This window comes from Gavialis gangeticus, unplaced genomic scaffold (genome assembly GCF_001723915.1).
Source record: "Gavialis gangeticus isolate Ggan-Ray unplaced genomic scaffold, GavGan_comp1, whole genome shotgun sequence".
Classification (NCBI taxonomy): domain Eukaryota; kingdom Metazoa; phylum Chordata; order Crocodylia; family Gavialidae; genus Gavialis; species Gavialis gangeticus.
In genome coordinates this window covers 84,604,164-84,617,668 of record NW_017729022.1, presented here as the reverse complement: position 1 = coordinate 84,617,668, position 13,505 = coordinate 84,604,164, and positions in this window count along the sequence as shown.

The following is a 13,505-nucleotide window of genomic DNA, read 5'->3' as shown; positions in this document are numbered from 1 at the left end:
TGGGGTATATTTTTTCACTTTAATGACTGTTTACATTCATTTCATTTTGCTGTGTGGGGGGTTTGTTGTGCTCTGCTGCATGGTTATTTTTTAACAATCATCTTGTAATTATTAGGATGCCTGAAGAAGTGGGGAGGGGGGTGTCCTTTTTGCACATGAAATGGGAAAAATAGGTCCTCTCCATCTCTAATGTTTCTGACACAGTTGTACTGACACTGCCCTTTTAACAGGAAGTGCCACCTACTAGTTTACAAGAACTCAGAAGTAGGTCAGTGGCAGGACCAGGACTGGATCCTACCTCCCTTTCACTCCCAGTCCTAAGCCCTAGCCTCTAGACTACATCTTCTAGTGGGCTAAGCTGCTGTCTGTTTAGACTCCTTAAAACCAGATCTGGAAGGACTTGAAAGAACAGGTTCTGCAAGAATCAGTACTTCTGACTTTGGTGGCACCAAACTCTGCTACTACAGAGGCATTCCCAGGTTTTTGCTACCAGCAGTGGGATTTGCCACAGCTTTTATTTCAGGCAACATTATGCTTCTTTCATGAAGTGAAATCGTGTTCTGGGTGCCAGCCTGACAGTTTCGGGGAGTGAAGATTTCTATTTTCAGGAAACACAGCACTGATGGAAGCAGTGTCAGCTGCTAACTCTGTTTTAGCTTTGATCTGAAGAGGCCACCTGTAGAGACAAAAGGCATAGTCAGGTGGCCCCTGACATTGCCAGTAATGTGCCAATATTCATGATGTGTTTTTAAGATGCACTCATCTATTACCCGTTCATTTTACATTGGCTATGCCAAACATTGATCGGAGAGATGGCAGTGGATTTCAGTCTACTGACCTGGACTGCATTGCAGTAGAACTTGCATCTGAGCCATACAGTCCCCTCCTCCATCTCAGTATTTACCCACAGGACTGTGCTCGGTGTGCTGAGATGACATGTCTGTCACATACCTGCCAGGAACTCAGACAGACAGACAGAGGGATGTTGCATATGAGTGGCTGGGTATAAGTTCTATCCTTGTCCCTAGTGCCAAAAACAAGCATGTTAATGCTAATCTACCCCTGTCTCACAGCTCAACTGCTTTTCTGTGACTAAGCCCCTTATAATGGTTTTACTAAAATCCCCTTTTGATGGAAAAAATCCCAGCTGGAAGTTTCGGGCACCGTTACAACGTGCAAGTCTGCGTGTCCCTTTCCACAGCCTCACAAAAGCCTTTAATCGAGTGGAAAATTTGCTGGAGGCCAGAGGTTTGGGCCTGCAATTATTTTTTAAGGGATTATCAGGAGAGAATGGAGGGTACTTATGACCCTCCCTCCCTCTCTTTGTTTTTTGCTCTGTGCCGCTTTCAGACAGACTCAGCCAGAAGCCTTGCCCTCTGCAGCTGGATCTGCAGAAACCACCATGCATCTCAGCCACAACAGTCTCATCTCTGTACCCATGTAGGACCAGATCCAAAACTCCAGCTCTAAAGGAGAAAGTCTTTGCCACCAGAGGGATGCAGGACAATAAATGTTTCTTGGTTAAAACTTTTTCAGGACCCAGCCAATTCTAGCCTCATGGGTCTTGCTGAATCAGAAGAAAGAGACCAGACGGCAGCATGAAGCACTGAACAGAGCATGAAACCAAGACTCAGGAGAGATGGGCTGTTTCCTCCAAACATAGTATCTGAGACTTTGCACAAGTCGCTTAGGGTTAGATCCAGTAACAGACTTGGTGCCTAAAAGTTAGTACTGAAATGCTTCACCTTTAGTTTCCTGGCCCCCAGAGGAAACCCTGCAATTCACACCTTGGTACCCAGTATTTAGGGAGAACTGGGCACCTCAGACTGGAATCCAAAACAGTGAGCACTGCCAGGAGGCTGCCTAAAGTGACCACGCTGATCAGAGTGCTACCTGGAGCTAGCCAAGAGGGGCGTGATGAGGATACAGCTAAGTCTAAAATGCTGTCCTTCACCCTTAATTTCTCTGTACTTCAGTTTCCCCATCTCTAAAGTAGGGATGTTTCTATAAAAAAGATATTTGAAATCTAATGATGAACAGGGACAATGGCCAAATATTTCTAAAGTGACTAGTGGTCTGATATGATGTTCCCAAGTTACCTTTAAGAGGCCTGGATTTAAGAAGATGGGTAATTCAGCATTCCTGAAAATCAGGTTTTTAGAATATCTCCAGTTGGGTACTGAAAAAAAGAGGTATCTAGAATCACTAGTCACTTTTGAAAATCTGAGCCTGAATGTTTTCATAAATTATTCTTGGAACCATGGGGTTACAAGACCAGACAGCTTTAGTTCCACCTGCTCCTCTTAATAAAGGATGACACCAGGTATAAACAGGCAAACCACACTTTACTGGTCCCTAATGGGGGAATATTTTGCAAGGCTTACCACCCTCCAGCCCTATATGAATGTTCCCCCTGTGAAGATCCTATGCAACCTGCTCTCTATGGAGGGTGCTGGAGACCATTAGTCTCTATTAGCAAGTACAGCCAGAGAGTCTGGGGCCCACTTTCCTCATATGAACAAACAGAACCTCAAACTTCTGTCAAGAAATCTTAAGTTTGGACTGCAGCATCCCCTGAAACTCCTGTCCTGGGCATCTCTTGTGAAGACACCACACCCTGCACTACATTATAAAGATAGACTTATATGTATGAAATTAAAATAAATGCATCCTACAGATATTGTGAACTTCCCAAATGGTTATGGCCAACAGGATTTTAATGCAGCACTCCAATGATTGGGGGGCACTTGGTCACAGTAGTGTTACGAAGGTGGATCATCGGATGTGTGGAGAAGACTTTGAGGCTTCAGAAGAAAGGTCCCTCACCCATGGAGAAAATTATCAACCTTCAACCGCCAATCCTGCTGCCTTCCTTTAAACCAGGGCAGCCCAAGAGGGGTGAAACTGCACCCTCCCCAGCTCCTGCCAGACTACTACTCCCCTTACAGCTTCTGCTGTAGCAGTAGCCAGGGCTCTGGGCTTGCCTTCTCTCCCTCTGGCTTTCACTATCTGCCTGTACCCCAAGAGACAGACATTCAAAAAGCCTGAGCCTGAATTAATTCAATTTTTGCAGGTTAGTCTAACCTGGCTAGGCAGAACTGGTTTGTAACCAGACAGACATTCTCTCTGGACTGAGGAAATTCAGGCACATGCCTGCAGTGGTTCAGGCTGGAAGCCGTGGGGCGCTAAAACAGCCCTCCCTTGCCTCACACAGTGCTGAGCTGGGGAGGGGGGATGTGGCCAGGCCTTGGCAGGACACTTTGATTAGGGAGGTCTGCCTGCACCATCCCCAGCTTTTCCCTGCAGGCTACTCAAGGGGCGGGAGTGTTGCTAGGCCCCAGACCCCTGCGAACACTCTGAGGCAAGTAGGGCTGTGCAAAATTTCGCCAAGTATTTTGTTTCAAAGCTGTTTCAATGCATTTCAAGCTCGAAACAGCGAAATTGAAACGAAACAAAAAGCACTGAAACAGCTTTGAAACAAAATGAGGGCACTCAAAATGTTTTGAAAGTTTCAAAACATTTTGAGTTCCAAAGCAAACCAGTGGTGGGAGGCAGGGAAGAGCCAGGGCTGTGTTCTGAGCAGCTCCGCAGCCCCACATAGCTCAGCCCAGCAGGGAGAACCCTGGCTCTCTCCGCCTCTCACCGCCAGGCTGCACTCTGTGGGGCTGGCAGAGCTGATTGGAGCGGAGTGCTGGCTCTGCCTGGCTCCCACCGCCGGGCTGAGCTCCGATCAGCTCCGCCAGCCCCATGGAGCTCAGCCCAGTAGCGGGAGGCGGGCAGAGCCGGGGCTGCACTTCGCCTCCCACCACCAGGCTGAGCTCTAAGCAGCTCCACAGCCCCATGCAGCTCAGCTCGGTGGCGGGAGGTGGAGCACAGCCCTGGCTCTGCCCACCTCCTGACACTGGGCTGAGCTCCATGGGGCTGCAGAGCCACTCAGAGAGCAGCCCATCAGTGGGAGGCAGGCAGAGCCGGGACTGCGCTCCGCCTCCCACCACCAGGCTGAGTTCCACGGAGCCTGGTGTTGGGAGCAGGCTGCACCCAGCACCAGTCCCAAGTGGCAGCTGCAGCTTCCTGTCATCCGGCACAGATCCAGGGGCCCGCACCCCTGGGACGAGTCCGGCACAGCCCTGCAGCCCTCCCAGGGGTGCAAGCCTTCGGATCTGTGTGCTGCTGCCAGCAAATTTTGCTTTCAAAACTTTGAGGTGCATTTTCTGAGAAACCTCTGCACCTATCTCCTTGAAACTCAGCAGGCTTCATGCCCTCAGAAGGGGTGACCATCCCTGCAATCTGCATCCAAAGCAGGCAAGAAATGACAATGTTTTAGGCATTTTCATGATTCCCCATTATAGCCTATGGGTGAAATGTTGAAATGAGTCGAAACAGCGAAACAGTTTTGACGAAATGAAACAGGACAGTGCTTTGAAATGAAACGAAACAATGAATTGAAACACTGTCCCTTCGAAATGGCAAAATGGACGTCAAAAAGAAATGATGGTGTTTCACACAGCCCTAGTGTGCAGTGCATGCATCTGTTGATAATATGGAGCTTTTCAATCTCCCTCCCTGCTTCTTTATACTGTCTGCAACAAACTGACAGGCAAGCAAGCCAGCAGGGTGCTGATATAACAGTGTTTTTCACCCCATCAGCAAAACAATAGCCTATCTCCATTAGTTCAAACTCTTCTTAAACAGTCTACCAGCTGACCTGTTGATTAGCTCCAAAAGCCCTAAGCGGTCACTGTCCTGTCTGCCTGTCCTAGTGAAACTGAAGAGAGACATACACAGACACCTCTTGGCATTAGCTAGCATACCACATGCCTTGGGTCCATGGGGCTGGGGTCTATGCTGTAGGAAACGGGAGGGAGGGGAGGATTCCTGCTTGAGCAACGAGGTGGGGTAGGACAGGGGGAAGCCAGTCAGACCCTCCTGTGCCTACAGTTTCTGTTGGAGCTGCAGCCAGGGAGCATAGGGGAGGGGCCATCCCTGCTGTGGAGCAGAGAACCCTCCCCAGCCAGAGAGCATGCTGGGATGCTGGGGGAGTCTGGTTTATCTTAAACCAGCAAGGGATCTGGGATAGACATTGCATAAACTGGTTTGAGCCAAATCAGGTAAGTCTGATACTACATTCAACCAGGCTTATCTCAAACTGGTTGCTGCCATTATCAAACTTGTTTATGTGTACTGAACATCTGTTCTGTTACAGGTTTAAACTAGTTTCTGATCATTTAAACCGGTTTATGTGTAATGTCTGTCCCTAGCCAAGGAGTGGTCAGTTCAGCCTGCAGCACAGTGCAGTGGGGGAGCCCATGGCCAGGGAGCAAAGGTGGGGGCTTCCCTCGTGTGTGTGTGTTGGGGGGTTCACACCTGCACATGCAGTGCAGTGGGGGTGGAGGAAAGTGGAAGGGGGCTCCCCAGGGGCCTGTCAGTGCAGTCCCCAGGGTATGTGGCCCCCACTGTTGCGGCTTGCAGGGCATACAGCCCCAGGCCACTTAGAAGTTGGACAGCCCTGTTTTAAACCCCCAAAACCTTCCTGCTTAATTTCGTCCACATACAAACAGCTCAATTACTCAGCTGAAATAGTCTATTAGAGACCAATTGGAACTGTGATTCTGTCCTCCCTATACAGGGGCTGAACCCTCAGCTCCCACTGATGTCAGTGAGAGTTGAATGTGTTTAGCACCTTGAAAGAAGCACTCAGGTGTTTGCAGGATCAAAATCTCAGACACCTCCTGTAGTTCTGGCCTCCAGGTGGGAGAGATGGGCAGAAGCAGATCCAGGATTTTGTAGACAGGGGGATGTGCGAGCAGTGACCCATGCTGCACACCCCACTTCCAGCTTCCTCCCCTCCTCCCACCAGGGCAGGCAGACTGAATCACTGGAGCAGCAGGCAGAGACTTTTTTAAATCCCCAAAGCAGGTAAGAATCCTTTCCCTTTCTCTCCCTGCTTAGAGGCACATCTCCTCCCTTTCCCAGTCCTCCCACTGTCCTGGGGGCAAGGGGAGCTCCAGAGCCACTCCAGCCTTGCTGTGTTGGGGCCAGGCTTAGCCCAGGAAAGTGGCGGTGGCAGGAGGGTTCCCCCGACCACCATGCCTGCACCCAGGCTGGTAGGAAACACCCAATGGACCAGGCAGGGAGAAGAAATGCACCTCCTTGCTGCTACTACTGTCCCAGGCTGAACCCAGCTAAAGGAGGGCAGAAGGTCCCCTCACCTCTGGGACAGCAGCAATGGCAGGTGGGGAAGAGGGGAATGGGAGGGGAGCAGGCAGGGGTGGGAACAGAGGGGATTTGCCTCTGAGTACAGAAGGGAAGGAATTCCTATCATGCCTGTTTTTGGTCCTCAGTTCACAAAATTAGCCCATCCCAGTACTAACACTGTGGGCCTTTGCACTTTGCAAGTTTCTGGCCAGTCCTTCCACACTAACTGAATGCCACATGAAAATAATGGTAGAGGAAAGCCTTTCTCAGTCCTACATAGGGACTGCATGCTGAATGGAAGCTGCAGTGTTATGGGATTTATTTAAAACCATACACTGGCCTCTTTCTTTCTGTGGCACTATTTTTTTCACAATACAACTACAATTTCACAGTCTTACCACTCACAGAGAGGGTAGCTGAATAGAGGTATTGAATTTCATGTAAATAAAAAGGCAGGGTAAAGAACAGCAATAACATTGCATCCCAGGAAATCAAACCTGAGTGCCCTGCATACCATATGCAACAAGATGGCTTAGTGGTTAGAACAGGGACCAGAAGACTTATGGCCTGATTATCTGAAGAGATGAGCGCACACATTTCACGGGGATCGGTGAGAGCTTCAGGTGTTCAGCACCTCTGGGAAACAATAAGTCCATTAAGATTCTATTTCTGTCTTAGGATCTTAGGCAAGCCACTACAGTGCTCTGTGCCTCAGTGTCCTCAAGTTTACATTGAGAACAATACTGCTTGCCTACAACAGCCTGAGAAGCTAAGTTAATGAACTTTTTTAAAGAACTAAGCGCCCCTAGAATGAAGTCACCATAGGGGTACAGAGTATTAAGTGACCTACAAAACAACAATCTAGCAAAACATGGGAAAGCTCTCAAACCCATTCTCTGCACCAGGAGAAGTTCCTGACTGCTCCATGCTCTGTTTTCCTGGAGAATGGGTTTCACACAAAGTGAGAAATGCTTTTTTTTTTCAAATATATCAACATCAGTATATACAAATAGACTGGGGTAGAGCTCTGAGGGCTCTCTCATATTCAGCTCTGAGTTGACACCAGGATACAAAGAGGCTGACCAATTCTAAGAAGGGCAACAAGTTCATTGGGGGTTTCCAGGACTGGTTCTGTACCAGTAAATAAGTAATCCAGAACCATAATGGAGAATCCTGATTGAAACTGCGCAGTCTGTAGACACTCAAAGTGTCACTCCTACCTTGTAATCTACGCATCTCTCATAAAACAGGTGTTACTCTCTGGAGCATAAAATTGGGGCACGCATTCAAGATACCTCTCCTCCCAGCACATAACCCACCTGTTGAGTTGGGACATCACTCCCACTAGCACTGCATCGCACACTGACTACAGGTACATTCAGAACAGGCAGCTACAGTCAGTGCTCATCCCAGCACAGAATCCACACACCATATACACAAGAATACTTTGCATCAACATACAAATAAGCACACAGCAGGCCCAAGGCTCAGTAACAGCAGGAACTTGGAGGTAGGAGACTCAAGGAGAAGGAACATACAGCGACCCAGCCCCTGTCTGCCTAGAAGGGGTTATCTGTGCTGGCTAAGACTCAGAGGGAGGCACACAGGGAAGTCAGGGTGTCAGGCTCCAGATGTAGGGCATGTTTACACTTCCCCAAATACTGGTAGGACACCTTAGTGAGACATCCCACAGCAAGGGAGGTCAACCTTTTCTGGAAGGTGCGCCCCAAATTAAGCTCTGTGCCTTCCCTGAATGCCACTCCAATCCCCTGCCTCTGCCCAATCTGCTCCTCTGCTTTCTTCTCTATCTGCCACTATACTGCCTGACCCCTCCCCAATTTGCCACATCCCACACAGAGACTGCCCACACTACTTGTGGCAAATGTGCCTGAAGTTGGTCTACATGCACAACCCTCCCAACCTGAAACATAGCCAGCTTAGCCAGCTGGGTGTGCCCCATAAGCTCTGCTCATCAGGAGAGCGTTCAGGAACAAAATGTCATGGCATGATGGCTGCATTATGTCTAGTTCTGTAGGTAGTGTGCATGGGACAGGCCCACTGGGTTTCACTACAGCACTCCCTACTGCTAGAAAAGGACAGGACCAACTTGCCTGTAAAGCCAGGCCTCTGGGCTCCAAACTGCTGCATGCAAATTGGGAGTCTACCTCAGTAGGCATTCTCCATGCTGCACACAGAAGTGCTTTCTCTACAGTGGCACATGGATTCCCAGAGGTGAGGAGTGTGAATTGTTCCTCTGGTTGCCTTGCATATGCCCTCTTCCATGCTTCAAGGCTCAGGGAAGGACTCCTAGAATGAGGGCCCACCCAAATACATGGATTCTGCTGGGCTCAGAAGGCAGGGCAGGGAGTCCTGGTTCTATCGTCTTCCTATTCTGATCCGCCTGTGTGATGTTTTCAACAAGCCCCAGTCAGGAGCTATTCCACCGCAGAATGAAAAGTGCTTTATTTTTTCCTCAGAAAGAGATGACATTGCTTATATTGGGTTCAAACGGAGGGCTGAAATGGGGTTCAGCAGAAGGATACAATTCTGGAAGCTTTTTATATTATTAGAGAAGCCTAACTCCAGGGGAAAACCTCTGTCAATACACATTTTATGGAAAAATATTGCTTCTGTAGGCAGAAGAGAGACTGGCTGTGTTTGTGTATTCAGGCACTGTATATATGAAGATATTTTAGAGACCTCTATACTTAGCCATTGTGGTTTAGATCTTTCCCAGGCCAGGGCTAACTGTGTAAGCATGTAGTCAGCACTGGCCAAACAAATACTTTTAAAACCCTATTATTATTACCAGGTCAGTTAAAGAAGATTTCTTGTTTTTGAAATCTGTAACCCAAGACCCAATCATTCAGAAAACCTCCCAGCATTTACTAGGAGCACTGCTTTTTTCAATATGCCTGTATACTTAACTGCAGCCAGATCACTTCACGTCATGATCTCATCTGATCTCACCAGCTAGGCAGTGTTGGGTCTGGTCAGTACTCCAAGGAAAACCCAGGGTGCTGCAGGAAGTGATGTGGGTGACTTAGTCAGTGGCACTCTTTCCTCTGAGTCAGTACTGAACCAGGTTCAATCATAACATTAGCGGATGGTGACCCGCCGGACATGCTGCCTTTCAGATGAGATAAACGAGAGCCTGACCACAGCTGTGGTCATTAAAGACAACATGCACTTCTTACAGCGTAGGAGTGTTAGTTTGGCTAAATGCCAGTGTGAGCAATAACTTGTCATATTCTTCCTGACTTGCCACATTCTTCCTGAAATTTCTGTTGGGGACCTTTCCCCCCACCTTCCGTCCCAAACTGTGTCTCTGCTGAATAGCTGCTATGTTCCACTTCAGAGGTACGTGATGTGAGCCTAACAGAGGAAGTGTAGTTTACTGGATAAAACACTGAACAGGGATTCAAGGGGCCTGGGTTCTATTTCCCACCCCGACCTCTGATCTGCTGCATGACTTTGGGCAAATTACTTCACCTCCCCAAGTTTTAGTTTCCCCATCCATAACTTGGGGGTGATGATACTGACCTCCTGGGTCAAGTGTTTTGAGATCTGATGATAGAAAGCCTAAGAGCTAGGTATTATCATTAGTGCATATGCATTTGTGACACATGCTTGGATTGTTTCAGGGTGAATGGCACTATGGGGAGGAAGTCTTTTTACTGGCAATAGCAAAGTTTTCTGCACTCCATGATTTTCTGCCTTTTAGTAATCCAGAAGCACCTTGTTTCACACCCCCTTCCAGACAGGAGTTTTCCCCCTTTGAAACAAAGAGAAGCTCCATGATTCCTGGGTATAACAACTACTGCAAGGTTGTGGAACATTAATCAGATTATTGACACTGAAAACTCAATTACCTATAATTAGATAAACAACCTTCCCTCTCTTTTCCCAAAATCCCAGTGCTGCCATCACATGCTATAACTGCTGCATGGGCTAAATATTTGAGATGCATGACATTTACAACATGGTCCCAAAAAGAAATGAGAAAACATACCTGGTTTGGAAGATTCAGCACTTCAGCTGACTTTAGCCTGGGCTTGTGAAAAGGCCTGAAACTCTTCTGAGCATTGCTGGGACCCACTTACAAGCCTGCATTGTAACTTGTGATTTGGATACACAACCAGATCAAACTCACCAGCTTTGACTGAACTACGTTTTGAGATTTTGGGTTCAGCTCAGGCAGAGGTTCCATACACAACAAAGAGGCTGCAAACTCCTGTGAGTTAAAAATAGATATAATGTTTGCACAGGCCCCTGCAATCCAAAACTTCTCTGTTCCACACTGCTTTGCTCAACCTGCTAAGCACACAGTATTTGTACAAGCTGTGGCGGGCCAGCAGGGGGCGCTCCTGCATTGAGCTACCCACCTCACTGCGCCCTACCACCTTCCAGGCTCCAAGTGCCTCCCTAGGGGTGCCTCGCGTCTGGCTGACCCCCTTCCTGGAGCACACTCGGAGCCTGGAAGGTGGTTGGGCGCAGTGAGGTGGGTGGCTCAACGCAGGAGCGCCTCCTGCTGGCCCGCCACACATGGTGGCAGTGGTGGGATTCAAATACCCTGCTGTATTAGAGGCATAATTTGGGAAGAGGAATAGAGTCACTGAAATCCCTTGAGCAAACAATTTCTAATTTGACATCAGGTCGACTGGATAGTGTAGATAGCTAGGATGGCAGACAAGTATGTCCAAATGACCGTGCCCGAACTAAAAGAGCTGGCAAAAGGGAGGCACTTGAGCCTGGAAGGTGGGTGGGCACAGTGAGGTGGGTGGCTCAACACAGGAGCGCCCCCTGCTGGCCCGCCACACAAGAAACTGCACACTTCCACATACAGAGCTGTACGTTCTCCACTTGCAAACCTGGCACATCCCTTGAAATGTTATAGTGCCACGTTTCTTAAGGCAGATTTGGTTGATGCATGCTTGGGGCTTGAGAACACTATGAACACTATCAACTCAGCAACCACCAAAAAGTTGGCCCCAAAAGGTTGGAATTTGCAGTGAGGGACAGATCAGAACAGTTGTCATGAAGTGGCCAGCATGGAGATTCAGCAGTACCCTCTACTGGATGGAAGGGTAAGGTCCGCTGTGCATTATAGGCTCTGTTCTGTAAAACTGGCAAGGACCAGAGCTGTCAAAACCAAGGGACTACCGTTCTGATCCAGGGGCGCATCCAGAGCAGGTGCAGCTATATGGTTGCACCCCTACATTGGCTGTTCTGCATGTGAGCTCTCAGCATGGGGTCTGATCTGAGCGCCTGCTTTCATTTGGTTGTGGAGCATGTGTGGGGCTGAAGTGAGTTCTGCCACAGCTGCTCATCCCCTCCTTTCCTCTCACTGAATTCAGTAAGAAAGGCAGGGAAGGGGAAGGGAATGGAGGGGAGAAACAGGAAGGGCAAATAGCAGCAGTGCTCACCCCCCGGGCTCCAGACCCACATGAAAGTAGGGGATCTGGCCAGACCCCGCCCAGATCAGCTGGTGAGCTCAGAGCTCACACAGCGCCTCAGCAGGAACCCAGGCTGACCAGGGAGTGCATTCAGAGCTCACTGTGCCTCTGCAGCACAGTCCAAACTATGGCACTGCACCCCCTTTGCCCCATTCCTCAATCTGCTGCTGTTCTAAGCCAGTTAAAACTGTGCTTTGTTTGCAACAGTGACAGACTTGGGAAACCCTAAGGCAGTTATAGACCTTTTACAATATAATATTCAGTTTCCAAGAACAGTCATAACTTGGACATAAGTGATGAAGAAGATCAGAATGGAACTGAGCACACACTATTTTCAAGCATGTGTAAAAGTAAAAGCTCAGAGTTGAGATGGTTTGGCCCACAATGAAACCTATGAGCTTCATTTCATGACTTAGGATCATAGGGAAGTAGGGTTGGAAGGGACCTCGCAAAGTCATCTAGTCCAGCCCCCTGCTCAAGGCAGAATCATCCCTGACTAAACTATCCCAGCCAAGCATCTGTCTAACTGGCTCTCACCACTGGACTTGGATTGCTCACAATTTATTTCATTTTAAAATAAACTTAAAGCTCTTGGTCTCAGTCCTATCTAGTAGAATTAAATTTCACAGGTTAATTGGGTATCATACAAAATTATTTCCTTTTCCCATGGCATGTTTGCCTTTTAATTTCACTGCACATTTTCTTGTATTATGTGTCAGTATGAAACAGAATACTTAGTTTTCTTGTCTGGACCACTCATTAGCTTCTAGACCAGCGTTTCTCAACCTTTTTAGACTCAAGGCACCCTTCATTATATTCCAGACACCCCTCAAAAATGCCAGCTCTCAGTTTTCATTCATTTTTTAACAACGGAAAGATAAGTAGAGTAATACTTCTGTTGAAAATAACTCACGCCACAATAGGGTAGAATGGTTTTGACTAGGGCTGTGCAAAACTTTGGTCCCAATTCGATTCAGCAGAGATTCGGCCCGATTCGGTGGCTGAATCTCTAAATCCGAATTGAATCAGAGGACCCTTTAATCTCTCCAAATCAAATCAGAACCCTCCAAATTGATTCAGAGAGATTCGGAAAGATTCCGCTATTTGGACATAGACACAGCTTTAAATGTTTTTTCTACATACCTCTAGGTAGCAGGCAGCGCGTGAATGCTTCAGTGCTGGGGTCTATGGAGAATCTCACAGGAGCGTGGTGGGCTCCCCATCATGCTCGGCAGCAGACCCAGAAGTGGACCAGAAGCACTTCGGTCCACTTCCGGGTATGCCAGGAGGTGCGCTGGGGGGCCCCCTGCACACCCCCCCCTTGGTGACTGGTGCCTCCTGGGTCTTCAGGGGGCACCTGGGGTCCCGCTGCAGCTGATCACTGAGCTGGGGGGGGAGGAAGGGGCCAACATGTTCCCCAGTGGACCTGGAAGTGGACCGGTGGTCCACTTCTGAGTTTGCTGCTGAGCACGTGGAGTTTGCTGCCAAGCACTTCTGGGTTTGCTGCCCCCCACACTACTGTGGGATGCTCCAAGCACCCCAGCATCGCAACATTCACAAGCTGTGCTGGTACCTCAAGGTATGTAGAAAAAAACTTTTAAAGTTGTGTCTATGTCCAAATCACTGATTCTCCGAATCAGCATCGAATCTTCGGATTCGGCCGAATGGAATCAGGGACAGTGATCCGAATCAACAAATTGAATCACTGTCCCTGATTTGGGCTGAATCTAAATCCGAATCAAATAGGGCCCGCTTTGCACACCCCTAGTTTGGATACCCTGGATTCCTATTTGAAATCTCTAGGTTTATCTTGTAAAGCATATATAGGTGTTTGTACACCTCTATGTGTTAATA